The 14,657-nt window shown below is 42.9% G+C and overlaps 1 protein-coding gene across 4 annotated transcripts in view; it reads left to right on the forward strand.

Moving 5' to 3' along the window:
* Positions 1 to 1,381: 1,381 nt before the first annotated feature.
* Positions 1,382 to 14,657, forward strand: part of LOC137355913 (transcriptional-regulating factor 1-like) — a 216,766-nt gene continuing 203,490 nt past the window's right edge. For 3 of the 4 annotated variants that reach the window (XM_068021548.1, XM_068021546.1, XM_068021550.1), the window contains exon 1: positions 1,382 to 1,697. The gene's annotated coding sequence lies outside the window, so the exon portion shown is untranslated. Of the gene's footprint in view, positions 1,734 to 14,657 lie in introns of all 4 variants that reach the window. The other variant, XM_068021554.1, reaches the window with a different exon arrangement.

Consider the following 14,657-nt stretch of genomic DNA (forward strand, 5'->3'; position numbering starts at 1 on the left):
AGAGGTTATTATACAAAATTAGAGTTCATAGGGTTGGGAGTAATATATTTGCATGGAATGAAGATGAGTTAAATTACATAAAACAGAGCAGAAGTAAATGGGTCATTTTGAGTTGGCAGACTGTAACTAGTGGGGTACTGCAAGGATCAGTACTCAGGCCTCAACTATTTATAATATATTTCAATAACTTAGATGAAGGGACCAAGTGCAATGTATTCAAGTTTTCTGATGATACAAGGTTAGGTGGGAAAGAAAACTGTGCGGAGGACGCAAAGAGACTGCAAAAGGATTTAGACAAGTTAAGTGAGTTGGCAAGAACATGGTATATGGAATATAATGTGGAGAAATGTGACATTATCCACTTTGATAGGGAAAATTGAAAAGCAGGCTATTTTTGAAAATAGTGAGAGACTGGGAAATGCTAATATTAAGAGGGACCTGGGTGTCCTTATACATGAATCGCAGAAATTAACATAGAGGTACAACAAGCAATTAGGAAAGTAAATGGTATGTTAGCCTTTATTACAAAGGGATTGAAGTATAAAAGTAAAGTCATACTACACTTACATAGGGCTTTGGTGAGACTACACCTGGAGTACCATGTACAGTTTTGGTCTCCGTATCAAAGGAAGGATATACTTGCCCTGAGGGCAATGCGACAAAGGTTCACCAGACTGGTTCCTGGAATGAGAGGATTGTCCTATAAGGAGAGATTGAATAGAATGGGCCCATATTCCCTGGAGTTCAGAAGAATGAGAGGTGATCTAATTGAAACATATAAAATCTTAAAAGGGCTTGACAGGGGAGAGGCTGTCTCCCCTTAGCCAGGGAGTCTAGAACTACAGAGGTCATAGGCTCAGATTAAGGGGTCAGCCATTTAAGATTGAGATGAGAAATTTCTTCACTCAGAGGGTTGAGAGTCTTTGGAACTCTCTACTCCAGAGAGCTGGAGATGAAAACAGAGATGAATACACTTTTGGGCACTCGGATTAAGGGATATGGGGAGAGTGAGGGAAGGAGGAGTTAAGGTAGGATATCAACCATGATCTTATTGAGTGGTGCAGCAGGCTCAAAGGGCTGAATGGCCTCCTCCTGCTCCTATTTCTTATGTTCTTATGAAGGGTGTTTAGTAAATACAAGTCTTTCTTCTTACTCAGTTTGGCTCTCCTTAATCATCTCACTGCTTGTACTTGCTGCCTTCACTCACAAGCTCGCCACTTTCTCTCTCTCTCTTTCGCCTTTTCATCTCTCTCTCTTGCGAGAACTGCTTGTGTCATTTGGTCACCAGTTTCACAATGAATGTTACACATCTGATCGCACACTTTTCTCGCTAATTATCTGGCGCCAGTACCTCAGGTCTGAATCTGAGGGGCCAGGCAAACTTGAGTATGTGAAAAAATATATATATATACACACACACACATCTGAAATAAATTCAGAAAGTGTCACACCTCCGGGGTTTCTTTTTAACCAATTCTTTGCTTTGGCGACGGGGGAGGGGGAGCATTTCATTGCGCTCCGATTCTCCCATGTGAACAGATCTGGGTAATGTTTGAACCAGAGGCTGAATGAGAGGTGGCGGAGAGCAGAGCAGCAAGATCCAATGACCACTGGTGAAAGCCTCCTACCGCAGCCTTAGTTCCGACAATGGTTCCGGTGCCTGGGACCCTTCCCACAACCAATCCTCGGATTTGAAGGTACTTGATCTCTGAATGAATGGCGTGTCGACACAAGTGAGTCATTGTGGCTTGAAGTTTTTTTAAAATAAAAAACCACGGTTAACTCTTTTGTGAACCAAGGCCTGCTTATCAGCAGCGTTTGAAAGTTTTACGTCTATTGCCCTGAATCCTAACTTGTGCCCAGTTCCACTCACCCATTACCCACTGTGCTCTCTGACCTACATTGGCTCCCTGTCCAGCAATGCCTCAATTTTAAAATTCTCATCCTTATGTTCAAATCCCTCAATGGCCTCCTCACTCCTCCCTAACTCCTGTACCTTCCCCAGCTCTACAACCCTCCGAGATCTCTGCACTCCTCCAATTTTGTGCATCCCCAATTTCCATTGCTCCACCATTGGCAGCTTAAACTTCAGCGATCTGGACCCTAAGCTCTGGAATTCCCTCCCTAAACCCCTCAGCCTCTCTCTCATCCTTTAACACTCTCCTTAAAACCTACCTCTGTGACCATGCTTTCAGTCACCTGTCCCTAGAGTCTCCTTATACGGCTCGGTGTCAAACGTTGTCTGATAACCCTCCTGTGAAGGCCTTGGAGCATATTACTATGTTGAAGGTGCTATATAAGTGCACGTTATTGTTGTTGTTCTCTAGATCTGTGCAGTTTCCAGCAGTTGTAATAATGGGATAGTGTTTGGTGTAGAGTTCAGGAGCTAGAATCCAGAAGGACTGGTGGAATTGTCCCCAAGTGCAGGCGTTAGATATATAGAATGACACAGCGCAATGGAGGCCGTTCAGCCCATTTTGCCTGTTACAGCTCTTTAAGAAGGCTATCCAATTAGTTGACATTGATTATAATCCAGTCTACCGACACACAAGCTGTGCTTCATCATTCTTCCTGTTAAACTGTGACTCTGTGGAAAAAAGTTAGGGACCGTCCACAACTGGGAATCATGTAGAACTGTAGAGGTTTACTACAAGAAGCCACCATTCGGTCCATCAAGACAATGCCAGTTCTGTGCTAGAACAATGCCAAACTAATCCTACTGCCCTGCTCTCTCCCCATAGCCCTGTATCAACCCCAAACTAACTCCACCAACCCGCTGTCCCCATAGCCCTGTATCAATCCCAAAATAATCCCACTGCCCTGCTCTCTCCCCATAGCCCTGTATCAATCCCAAACTAATCCCACCAACCCGCTGTCCCTATACCCTGTATCAAATTCAAACTAATCCCACTGCCCTGTTCTCTCCCCATAGCCCTGTATCAATCCCAAACTAAGCACACTGCCATACTCTCCTGTAGCCCTGTATCAATTCCAAATGAATCCCATTGCCCCTTGCTCTCCCCTGTAGCACTGTATCATCCTCTGCTTCAAATATTTATCCACTTATCTGTAAAATATGCAATGGTTTCTGATTCAAAATTCCCTGTGGCAGGACATACCATGCTCCAACAACTTTATGGATAACAGTGAGTCCTCTGAGGCTTTTTTTTCTCTCTGTCTGAAGATAGGAACAGGAGGAGGCCATTTAGTCCTCCCAGCCATATCCCTTAATACCTTTGGTTAACAAAAATCTATCAATCTCAGATTTAAAATTATCAACTGATCTAGCGTCAATTGCCATTGCAAAAGAGTGTTTCAAACCCCTACCACCCTTTGCATGTAGAAGTGTTTTCTAGTTTCCCTCCTGAAAGGTGTGGCTTTAATTTTTAGACTATGCCCCTAGTCCTAGATTCCCCAACCAGCGGAAATAATTTCTCTCTACCCACCCTATCAGTTTCCCTTAATATCTCAAAAACTTCGATTAAATCACCTCTTAACCTGCTAAATTCCAATGAATACAGCCCTAGTATGTGTAATCTCGCCTCTTAATTTAACCCTTGCAGTCCAGGTATCATTCTGGTAAATCCACACTGCACTCCCTCCAAGGCTAATATGTTCTTCCTAAAGGTGTGATGCCCAGAACTGCTTTCAGTAACTCCAGGTGTGGTCTATTCAGGGCTTTGTTTTTTAGTTTTAGTTTTAGAGATACAGCACTGAAACAGGCCCTTCGGCCCACCGAGTCTGTGCCGACCATCAACCGCCCATTTATACTAATCCTACACTAATCCCATATTCCTACCACATCCCCACCTGTCCCTATATTTCCCTACCACCTACCTATACTAGGGATAATTTATAATGGCCAATTTACCTACCAACCTGCAAGTCTTTGGCTGTGGGAGGAAACCGGAGCACCCGGAGAAAACCCACGCAGACACAGGGAGAACTTGCAAACTCCACACAGGCAGCACCCAGAATTGAACCCGGGTCGCTGGAGCTGTGAGGCTGCGGTGCTAACCACTGCACCACTGTGTCGCTGAAGAATGACTTTTAATTGCTTGTATTCTCGTCCTCTAGATATAAAGGGCAGCATTTCAGTTGCCTTTTTGAATATTTTTTGTACCTGCTCATGATATTTTAATGATCTACATACACGATCGCTGCACTGCTTCTAGCTTTTTACCCATTTAGAAAGTACCCTGTTCTATCCTTCTTAGGTCTAAAGTGGATGACCACACATTTGCCGACATTGAAATCCATTTGTCACAGTTTTCTTCATTCACTTAATCTCTTAATATCTCTTTGTAAGGTTATGCTTCCATCTGCACTGCTTACGATGTCACCTATCTTTGCATCATCAGCAAATTTGGATATGTGGCTTTCTATCACATCATCTAAGTTGCTAATAAATAAATGAGGCCTCAACAGAGATCCTTGTGGGGCACCATTAGTCACATTCTGCCAATTAGAGTACCTGCCCATTATCCCTGCTCTCCGTCTCCTGACGCTCAGCCAATCTCTTAACCAGGTCAATAATTTGCCTTCAATTCCATGGGCTTCAACTTTAACTAACAGTCTCTTATGAATGACTTTATCAAATGCATTCTGAAAGTCAAAATAAATAACATCCATAGACAGTCTGCTGTACACTACTTTAGTCACCTCTTCAAAAACACAATCGGGTTCGTCAGGTGTGGCCTACCCTTTACAAATCTATGCTGGCTCTCTCTGATCAGCTGAAAATTTTCAGTCACTCATTCCTTAATTATAGATTCTAGTAATTTCCTGACAACAGATTTTAGGCTAACTGGTCTATAATTTCCTGCTTCCCTCTCAGCTTTCTGAAATAGCAGAGTGACAAGTGCAATTTTCCAATCTAAAGGAAAGGTTGCTGAATTAAAAGAACTTTGGAAGATTATAAAATAAAAAGAAGAAATGCTGGAAATACTCAGCAGGTCTGGCAGCATCTGTGGAGAGAGAAGCAGAGTTAACGTTCAGGTCAGCGACCCTTCTTCAGAACTGGCAAATATTAGAAATGTCAAAGGTTATAAGCAAGTAAAGTGGGGGTGGGGCAAGAGATAACAAAGGAGAAGGTGTCGATAGGACAAGGTCACAGAATAGCTGACCAGAAGGTCATGGAGCAAAGGCAAACAATATTTTAATGGCGTGTTGAAAGACAAAGCATTAGTACAGATAGGGTGTTAACGGACTGAAGATTGAACAGCAGCAAGTACAAACATGAAAAAAAACAGTGGGTAAACAAACTGAACAAACTAAGATGAATTGGTAAATGAGATGCTGTTCCTCGAGCTTGCGTTGATGTTCACTGGAACACTGCAGCAAGCCCAGGACAGAGATGTGGGCAGGGGGGAGTGTTGAAATGGCAAGCAACCGGAAGCTCTTGCGGACTGAGCGTAGGTGTTCCGCAAAGTCGTCACCCAGTCTGCGTTTGGTCTCCCCAAATTGTGAGCAGTGAATACAGTATACTACATTGAAAGAAGTACAAGTAAATCGCTGCTTCACCTGAGAGAAGTGTTTGGGGCCTGGGATAGTGAGGAGAGAGGAGGTAAATGGGCAGGTATTACACCTCCTGCGATTGCAGAGGAAGGTGCCCTGGGAAGGGGACGAGGTGGTGGGGGTAATGGAGGAATGGACCAGGGTGTCGCAGAGGGAACGATCCCTTCGGAATGCTGACAGGGGAAGGGAGGGGAAGATGCGTTTGGTAGTGGCATCACGCTGGAGGTGGCGGAAATGGCGAAGGATGATCCTTTGGATATGGAGGCTGATGGGGTGGAAAGTGAGGACAAGGGGAACCCTGTCACAGTTCTGGGAGGGAGAGGACGGGGTTAGGGTAGAGGTGCGGGAAATAGGCCGGACAGTGTTGAGGGCCCTGTCAACCACACTACAGCCTGCCGGACTGAACACTGAGTTCAATCATTTCAGAGCATGACGGGCCCCCCATTTTACTCTTATTTTTAGTTATTTTTTCTTTTTTATATATTTTTTTGTGTGTTTATTTTATTTCAACTTAGTTTGTTCAGTTTGCTTACCCACTGTTTTTTTTCATGTTTGTACTTGGGGCTGTTCAATTTTCAGTCCGTTAACACCCTATCTGTACTAATGCTTTGTCTTTTAACACACTATTAACATATTGTTTGCCTTTGCTCCATGACCTTCTGGTCAGCTATTCTGTGACCTTGTCCTATCTACACCTTCTCCTTTGTTATCTCTTGCCCCACCCCTGCTTTACTTGCTTATAACCTTTGACATTTCTAATATTTGCCAGTTCTGAAGAAGGGTCACTGACCTGAAACGTTAACTCTGCTTATCACTCCACAGATGCTGCCAGACCTGCTGAGTACTTCCAGCATTTCTTCTTTTTATTTCAGATTTCCAGCATCCGCAGTATTTTGCTTTTATTTTGGAAGATTATAGCTAGGGTATCTGCAATTCCTTAGAATTACATAGAGTATACAGCACAGAAAAAGGCCATTGGTCCAAACCAGTCCATGCCAGCATTTGTGCTCCACTCGAGCCTCCTCCCATCCTTCCTCATCTATCAGTTTAACTCCTTACTTCCTTTATTCTCACCTACATCCTTTAAAATCTCAGGATAGCAAACATCTAGTCCTGGGGACTTGTCGCTATTCAGTGCCATTACTTTCTCCATTACTGTTATCTTACTTATGTTAATTTTGCTGAGTCCGTCTCCTTGATTCAATATTATTTTCCTTGAGAAGTTTTCTACTATGAATTGACGTAATTATTCAGCATATCCACCATTTCCTTATTTTAATTTACAATATCCCCGTTATCAGTTTTCAAGAGGCTCACATTGCTCCTAACCACCCTTTTTTTCTGATATCATTGTCAAAACAATTGTGTTGATTTTAATATATCTTGTATGTTTCTTTTCATTCTCCCTTTTTGTAGCTCTTACTATCTGCCCTATGCTATTCTATGTAGCTCTCCCATTCGCCAGGACTGGTGCTATTTTATACATTTTTGTTTGCCTTTTCTTTTATTTCTATGAAGTCTCTTACTTCTTTTACCATCCATGTTTTTTGGCAAGTTTTTAAAGCTCTTGTTGTAAGGGGGTACCCTTTTTTTAAACACCTCCCACTGATCATCTGTTATTTTACCCATTAACTGCCTGTCTCTCTCTCTCTCTGTCTGCCTGTCTCTGACTCTGTCTGTCTCTGTTCCTCTGTCTGCCTTTCTCTCTGTTGGATTCAATGGTCTGTCTGTCTCTCTCTGACTTTAGTCTCATTTGTTCCCACATTCTGCCTCACACTGCGTCCTGCTTTCATTCTCACAGTCTGCTTCTTTATCTCTAACTAGGCCTCTCTTTTACTCTCTCATTCTTTCTCTCTCATTCTCATTCTTTCATGCTCTTGCTCTCCCACGGTATCTATCTCTCTCGTTTGATTCCTCCTGTTTTCCATTATGTACCTCTCTTTTGTCTCTCATTCTCTCACTCTGACTATTTCACTCTTTCAAAATCCTGATTTACACTTCAAAAAGAACACAAAATAGTTATGGATGAGGAAGGTAATTCGGCCATCTTAATTCATCCACCTGAAAGAGCACCACATTTCCGCCATTGCTGCAGATAGTTATTCAGTAAATGATTCCAGTGTTTTGACCTCTAGTCTGCTCAGACAGTCCCTTCCAAGTGTTGACCATCTCCTGAGATCAGTCCTAAAGTTATCTGTTACTAGTGTGAACCCATGTCCCCTTGTCCTACCCTCACTGTTTAATTTGAAGGAATGTTCCCAATTAACCTTTTCCATACCAGTTACCATCTTATACACATCTATGAGATCACCTCTAGATGCCTACTGTCCAGGTTGAATAGCCCAAGTTTCCCCAGTCAATGTCTTTCTTACAACAGTGACTACCCTTCAAAAATATTCGTTGGCTGTAAAGTGCTTTGGGATGTCCTGAGGTTCCAAAAGGTGCTACAGAAATGCAAGTCCTTCTTTTGCTCAGTCTTTCCCCATAACTCAGACCTCTCCTGACACTGGGGTCATCCTTGTGGCTCCTCTCCGCAATGCCTCCTGTGGTCAAACGTCTCAGTTACCAGGACTGAGAGTTCAGAGTCCATCTGACCAGAGGATGATAGAGTGCAAACATGACTCCCTCTGACTGGTATTGCACTGTTTTGATTATGTGGTAATCACGTTGGCCTTTGGGTCAACTAAGACTCCTGGGTTTCCTTGAAATTGTATGATCGCACAGCACAGGAGGTCATTCAGCCCATCATACCTGTGCTGACATTTTGACAGAGCTATCCAATTAGTCCCTCTCCCCCTTTCTCTGTCCCCACAGCCCTGCAATTTCTTTTTCCTTTTCAACTCTATATTCCATTCCCCCTTGAAAGTTACAATTGAATCTGCTTCATCTTCAGCTTTTCCCAACTCCATTCCTGTCCAAGTTTCCCTTCCTACTTGCAGCATTTTACACTTGCCCACATTAAATGCCATTGACCAATGTTTGGTTCACTTGCACGTTTTGTGGTGTCTCTTTCTGTAGTTCCAGGCCTCCTCTGATTCCATGGTGACAACAAATTAAAAGAGCTAAAAACAGAAAGTGCTGGAAATACTCAGCAGGTCTGGCAGCATCTGTGGAGAGAGAAGCAGAGTTAATGTTTCAGGTCTGTGACCCTTCATCAGTTCATTTCATCATCAGCGGCCTGACCTGCTGAGTATTTCCAGCACTTTCTGTTTTTATTTCAGATTTCCAGTATTTTGCTTTTATAAATTAAAAGAGTTCATCTCCTCCCACAAACTCACACAGCTCTCCTCATTAAACGGTGCCGACATTTGCATTGCTAACTCCAGTCGAGTTTATTCCTGGAGTTTTCATCACATGACCTCCCTGCATCGAACCACTTGCATTGAGCCGTTCCAGGCGTACCATCTTCCCATAGCCAATTGGAAGGGGAACAGACTCTGTTAGCCAACTGGATTCATCTTGACTGTTTGTCACAGTCCTTTTCCGCCTGGACGTTCCAGCCCAATCCTGGAGGGTTTGCAAGCCCAGCCAACAGGTCTGATTTCGTAAATATGGAGCTGCCCCTCCAGATAAATACATTTTAGCTCTGCAACAACTGAATTTTAATCTTCTACTGGCCTTTCTAGATTACGTTACTCGTCTGGGACGGTGGGGATGGGCGAGCAGGGAACAAAAACTACTGGGAACAGAAATGGTTTCTGACACCTTTCTAATCCAGTTCTGATACAGACTCCAATATCAGGTTCTTTCAGTTACACCACATACTGGTTTCTCAATGTTACACCCTTGTTTCTCTCTTGTACTCCACCCTCAGCAAACAATCACTTCTCAATTAGACAGGCTTATCAACCCATTAACTCCCTCTACATCTCTCAAACTTGCTTTTCTCATTATACCTTTCCAACCACATCAAGATTAAGTTGATAAGGCTGTTTTGAAAAAAAAAATTGGACAGATCCTGGGCTTTATAACAGAGGTATAGATTACAAATGAAAGAGATTATGCTAAACCTTTATAAAGCACTGGATTAGGCCTCAGCTGGAGTACTGGAAAAATCAGAGGGGCAGAAGTAGCCTAGATGAGGAGTACATAGAATGTTTTTGGGATAATTTCTTGGAACAATAAGTTCTGGAGCCAATCAGACAGCAGGCTGTACTCGACCCGGTACAGTGCAATGAGATAGGATTTATTAATGACCTCATAGTTAAGGCGCCCCTAGGTAGCAGCAATCATAATATGTGTGAATTTTACATTCAGTTTGAGGGAGAGAAGAGTGGGTCCAAGACTAGTATTTTAAACTTAAATAAGGGCGATTATGAGGGCATGAAAGCAGAGCTAGCAAAAGTGAACTGGCAAATTAGGTTAAGGGATAGGTCAATAGAGATGCAGTGGCAGACATTTAAGGGGATATTTCAGAATACACAGAATGGATACATTTCAACGAGAAAGAAAAATTCCAAGGGTGGGACCCGCCATCCGTGGTTAACTAAAACAGTTAAAGGTTTTACCAAACTTAAAGAAAAAGCATATAATTGCGTAAAGATGGGAGGCAGGTCAGAAGATTGGACAGAATATAAAAACAGCAACGAATGACTAAAAGATTGATAAGAAAGGTAAAATTAGAGTACGAGAGAAAGCTAGTTAGAAATATAAAGACAGATAGTAAGAGTTTCTATAGATAGTTAAAAAAGAAAAATTAACAAAGTGAACGTTGGTCCTATAGAAAGTGAGTCTGGGGAATTAATAATGGATAATAAGGAGATGGTAGATGAATTGAACATAATAATAAAAGCAAAATACTGCGGATGCTGGAAATTTGAAATAAAAACAAGAAATGCTGGAAATACTCAGCAGGTCTGGCAGCATCTGTGGAGATGAATTAAACAGATATTTTGCATCGGTCTTCACTATTGAGGATACAATTAACATCCCAGTATTAGCTGTAAGTCAGGAAATGGAAGGGAGGGAGGAACTCAAGAAAATTACAATCACCAGAGAAGTGGTGCTGAACAAATTGTTGGAGCTGTCAGCTGACAAGTCCCTGGGTCCTGATGGACTTCATCGTAGGGTGTTCAAAGAAGTGGCCAGTGAGATAGTTGATGTGCTCGTTTTAATTTTCCAAAATTCCCTAGATTCGGGGTAGGTTCCATTAGATTGGAAAATAGCGAATGTAACTCCTTTATTCAAAAAGGGAGGGAGACAGAAAGCAGGAAACTACAGGCCAGTTAGCTTAACATCTGTCTTAGAGCAAATGTTAGAAGCTATTATTAAAGACGTTATAGCAGAGCATTTAGAAAAATCCAAGGTAATCACGCAGAGTCAACATGGTTTTGTGAAAGGGAAGTCATGTTTAACCAATTTATTGGAGTTCTTTGAGGGAGTTACATGTGCTGTGGATAAAGGGGAACTGATGGATGTTTTGTCCTTAGATTTCCAGAAGGCATTTGATAAGGCACCACATCAAAGGTTATTGCAAAAAATAAAAGCTCATGGTGTAGGGGGTAACACATTGGCATGGATAGAAGATTGGCTAGATAACAGGAAACAAAGAGTAGGCATAAATGGGTCATTTTCTGGTTGACAAGATGTAACAAGTGGTGTGCCACAGGGATCTGTGCTGGGGCCTCAATCTTTTACAATTTATATAAATGACTTAGATGAAGGGACTGAAGGTATGGTTGCTAAATTTGCTGATGACACAAGACAGGTAGGAAAGTAACTTGTGAAGAGGGCATAAGGGGGCTACAAAGGAATATAGATAAGTTAAGTGAGTGGGCAAAGACCTGGCAAATGGAGTATAATGTGAGAAAATGTGAAATTGTCCACTTTGACAGGAAGAATAAAAAAGAAGCATATTATCTAAATGGTGAGATATTGCAGAGCGCTGAGATGCAGAGGGATCTGGGTGTCCTAGTGCAGGAATCGCAAAAGGTTAATGTGCAGGTACAGCAAGTAATTAGGAAAGCTAATAGAATGTTATAGTTTATCGCGAGGGGAATTAAATACAAAAGTAGGGAGGTTATGCTTCAGCTATACAGGGCATTGGTGAGACCACATCTGGAGTACTGTGTACAGTATTGGTCTCCTTATTTAAGGAAGGATGTAAATGTGTTGGAGGCTGTACAGAGAAGGTTTACTAGATTAATACCTGGAATGGGCGGGCAGTCTTACAAGGAAAGATTGGACAGGCGAGGCTTGTATCTGCTGGAATTTAGAAGAGTAAGAGGTGACTTGATTGAAACATATAAGATCCTGAGGCATCTTGACAGGGTGGATGTGGAAAGGATGTTTCCCCTTGTGGGAGAATCTAGAGCTAGGGGTCACTGTTTAAAAATAAGGGGTCTCCCATTTAAGACAGAGATGAGGAGAAATTCTTTCTCTCTGAGGGTCGCGAGTCTTTGGAATTCTCTTCCTCAAAAGGCGGTGGAAGCAGAGTCTTTGAATATTTTTAAGGCAGAGGTAGTTAGATTCTTGATAAGCAAGGAGGTGAAAAGTTATCGGGGGTAGGCGGAAATGTGGAGTAATCAGTTCAGCCATGAACATATTGAGTGGCGGAGCGGGCTCGAGGGGTGGAATGGCCTACTCCTGCTCCTAATTCGTATGTTCGTATGTACTGTGTCCAATTCTGGGCCCCACACATTAGGAAGGATGTCAAGGCCTTGGAGAGGGTGCGGAGGAGATTTACTAGAATGGTCCCAGGGTTGAGGGACTTCAGTTAAAAAGCAGAGACCGGAAAAGCCAGGATTGTTCTCCTTAGAGCAGAGATGGTTAAGAGGAGATTTAATACAGGCGTTCAAAATCAAGAAGGGTTCCGATAAGAGTAAATGAGGAGAAACTGTTTCCACTGGCAGGAGGGTCGGTAACCAGAGCACACAGATTTATGATAATTGACAAAAGAATCAAAGGGGGAGGTGAGGGGAACTTTTTTCTTTTTTATGCAGCGAGTTGTTGTGATCTGGAACGCGCTGCCTGAAAGGGTGGTGGAAGCAGATTCAATAGTAACTCTCAAAAGTGTGTTAGATAAATACTTGAAAAGGAAAGGTTTGCAGGGTTATGGTGAAAGAGCTGGGCGGTGTGGGACTGATTGGATAGCTCTTTCAAAGAGCCAGCACAGGCATGATGGGTCGAATGGCTTCCTCCTGTGCTGTTTCATTCTTGGTTTCTATCAGAGGAAAGGGTGCAAATTATCTAGGTGATAGCGCTGACTGTTCCATGTACAGAGAGTAAGGGGTTCAGAATGTTTCAGCTTCCGTTCACTGATCAGTGAGAGTGGTTATGTTACGAGACTAATAATCTAGAGAATGTCAGTTCAAATCCCATCATGGACACTGTGAGAATTCAAATTCAGTGCAAAAGATCTGGAATTAGAAAACTGGGATCAGTAAAAGTGACCATGAAGCTATCAAATGGTGCGTAAAAATATAAGCAAAATACTGCGGATGCTGGAAATCTGAAACAAAAACAAGAAATGCTGGATTCACTCAGCAGGTCTGGCAGCATCTGTGGAAAGAGAAGCAGAGTTAACGTTTCGGGTCAGTGACCCTTCTTCGGAACCTTCCGAAGAAGGGTCACTGACCCGAAACGTTAACTCTGCTTCTCTTTCCACAGATGCTGCCAGACCTGCTGAGTGAATCCAGCATTTCTTGTTTTTGTTGCGTAAAAATATATATGGTTTACAAATGTCATTAGTCTCAGTCCGCCTGCTGCTGAAACCACCATTCGCATCTTTGTTTCCTCTCGATTCGGCTATTTCAATGCTCTCCTGGCCAGCCTCCCATCTTCCAACCTCCGTAAACTTCATCCCTTCCAAAACTCCTAACTCGCACCAAGTCCCGTTCACCCACCAGCTGCTGTTGCTCGCTGACTTACACTGGCTCCTGGTCCGGCAACGCCACAATTTTAAAATTCTCAATCTTGTGTTCAAATGCCCTCCACGGCCTCCTCGCCCCCTGCCTTTCTCTTTAACTTCCTCCAGCCCTACAACACGGCCGTGCCTTCAGCTGCCTGGAATTCCCTCCCTAAACCTCTCTGCCTCTCTCTCCTCCTTAAAACCTATCTTTTTGACCCAGCTTTTGGTCATCTGTCCTGATATTTCCTTACACGGCTCAGATGTCAAATTTTATTTGATGTACTCACCTCTGAGGTACCTTGGAACGTTTTACTATGTGAAAGGTGCTATATAAATGCAAGTTGTTGTATGTGACTCCAATCCCACACCGACGTGGCTGACTCTTAACTGAAGTGGCCTAGCAAACCAATCAGTATTATCAAACCATTACTTATGCAGTGATTCAAGAAGAAGGCCCACCTCCACCTTCTCAGGGCAACTGGGGCTAGCCAATAAATGCCAGCCTTGCCAGTGACACCCACATCCTGAGAATGAATGAAAGGAAAATATTCAATAAGGCAGATTGAAAGGGGATTTTCTTCATGCAAATCCTGATCTAAAATCCCCCCAGGTATTATCTGCTCACACATCGTCAAACCCACATTTAAGGTTTCACGACAAATATCATGCGGAGGTGATCACCCTCACCCATCCCAGTGATTGCAGATTGTGGAGTGCAAAGAGGCCAATTCTTGCAGTGTCAGTAGGGGAGAGGATGAGGGCAGGGCAGTAGGCAATGGGGTTTGGATGAGACTAAGTTTGACTTCAGAAAAGGTTGTGGACCATCAGAAGAAGACCATGGTGGGGCGAGAAGTTCTACAGTTCTTGGAGGCAGCCTCAGCAATGAGTAGGTGAAAGTGTCTCAAGGTCAGAGGTGACAGTGAGGCCCTACATTAATCAAAAAAATTTGGCAGCTGACTAAACAAAACAATCACACAGTGCCTGCGCAACCTCAGGAGGTCCCAATCCACATTCACAGCCAATGAATTGTGTACAGTTTTGGTCTCCTTACTTAAGAAAGGATATAATTGTATTGGAAGCAGTTCAGAGAATATTCACTGGACTGATTCCTGGGATGAAAGGGTTAATTATGAAGAAATGTTGGACAGGTTGGGTCTGTATTCACTGCAGTTCAGAAGAAGGATGAGAGGTGATCTTATTGAAGCTATAAGATCCTAAGGAGACTTGAGAGGGTGGATGTTGAAAGGATGTTTCCCCTTGTGGGAGAGACTAAAACTAGACGGCACAGTTT

Source organism: Heterodontus francisci, chromosome 44 (genome assembly GCF_036365525.1).
Source record: "Heterodontus francisci isolate sHetFra1 chromosome 44, sHetFra1.hap1, whole genome shotgun sequence".
In the NCBI taxonomy this organism is placed as follows: domain Eukaryota; kingdom Metazoa; phylum Chordata; class Chondrichthyes; order Heterodontiformes; family Heterodontidae; genus Heterodontus; species Heterodontus francisci.